Source organism: Nanorana parkeri, unplaced genomic scaffold (genome assembly GCF_000935625.1).
Source record: "Nanorana parkeri isolate BGI_ZX_2015 unplaced genomic scaffold, ASM93562v1 scaffold2977, whole genome shotgun sequence".
NCBI classification, from domain to species: Eukaryota; Metazoa; Chordata; class Amphibia; order Anura; family Dicroglossidae; genus Nanorana; species Nanorana parkeri.
The window spans coordinates 10,824-12,786 of NW_017309245.1; positions in this window are offsets into that span (position 1 = coordinate 10,824).

Genomic DNA, 1,963 nt, shown 5'->3' on the forward strand with positions numbered 1-1,963 from the left:
ACCTCTCACTCTATATACTGTATATACCTCTCACTCTATATACTGTATATACCTCTCACTCTATATACTGTATATACCTCTCACTCTATATACTGTATATACCTCTCACTCTATATACTGTATATACCTCTCACTCTATATACTGTTTATACCTGTAAGTATATGACTCCCGTGCTTCTCTATAGGCAGCTACAAATCTCCGGGGCCCCATGCTCACCATTTGGGGGCCCATCACTCACCTCCGATCTCTCGGCTCCATCATGGTGACTCTCCAGCTGCAGAGAACCTCCTGTCGCTGCTACAAAGTATCCAGAAGCAGAACTTTCCTCTTTTGTATGAGGAGCGGAAGTCAGGGAAATCTCCTCTTCTGGGGCCACACACAGCGACCGGTACCGGCGATCACAAAGCAAACATTCAGCATGGATTCAGTCGGTGGCACCGCATTCAGTCTTCCGCATTGATCATCGACTGATAACATCGATCAATAATATGACAATCTATCAGTCCGAAATGTACAGATCGATGAGAAGTGATCAGTTGATCAATCGGCTTTATGATCGGTGCCCGGCACACACAATGCATTCTATTCCAGCTCGGCCGATTGACTCATCGGAGTCTAATCTGATCATGAAATCGATCACTCAGAGGAGATTTATTAGGTGATCATTTGAGTTGTATTGATTAATCATCAATATGTGTGTGGCCACCAGAACAGGTGTCCCCGGTCCTAACTGTCAGTGAACGTCCAGGCTGGGTGTCCCCGGTCCTACCTGTCAGTGAATGTCCAGGCTGGGTGTCCCCGGTCCTACCTGTCAGTGAATGTCCAGGCTGGGTGTCCCCGCTCCAGGGATGAGCACAGATTTCCTGGCGGTGTCCCCATGCAGGATAATATTCAGGGATCTCTGATGGAGTTTTTGGCTTCTCTTCTATTTCTTCCCAACTTCTCCCTTATAAGTCTCTGTTCTCCAGCTGAACATTCCAGCCGCCAGCGGTACTCCCACTCCAGGGATGAGCACAGATTTCCTGGCGGTGTCCCCATGCAGGATAATATTCAGGGATCTCTGATGGAGTTTTTGGCTTCTCTTCTATTTCTTCCCAACTTCTCCCTTATAAGTCTCTGTTCTCCAGCTGAACATTCCAGCCGCCAGCGGTACTCCCATCCCTGAACCCGGAGCTCTCCTTCCCTCCGCCGGAGTCCTCTCAGTCAGCCACAGGACTCCTCCGCAGAGCTGACATTCGCACATGCGCACTACAGACTGAAAAACTTTCCCATACTTATCATTGGGCGAATCCTCCCGACACCTCTGAGCTCCGATTACACACAAGGAGAAGCTCATCATCCCCCTCATCATCCTCCCCCTCATCATCCTCCTCCTCAACATCACCCTCATCATCCTCTCCTCCTCCTCTCTGTACACTCTGGGTTATCGCTTCTCATGATGAGAGGCCAACATAGACAGGCGTGTTGTATGGAGAGGAGAATGGTTCTTCCCTTTGTTTTATTCTGTAAATGACATTCAGTTTGCTTTGTTCCATCTCCTGCTGTCCATCTGCTGATCTCCTACATCCTCTTGGCAGCCACTTCCTGGTGGCTGCAAAGGTGACAACAGTGGACCATGACTATGTAATGTGTGCTGAAATGGCCTCTTGGAGTCTCCATCAGAAGCCTGGGTGACAACGCAGGAGGACAATTGTGGGACAGGGGCAGAGCATTGTCCCCCTATAACAGGAAGTGCCTGAACAGGGACAGAGCATTGTCACCCTATAACAGGAAGTGTCTGAACAAGGACAGAGCATTGTCACCCTATAACAGGAAGTGCCTGAACAAGGACAGAGCATTGTCACCCTATAACAGGAAGTGCCTGAACAAGGACAGAGCGTTGTCACCCTATAACAGGAAGTGCCTGAACAAGGACAGAGCGTTGTCACCCTATAACAGGAAGTGCCTGAACAAGGACAGAGC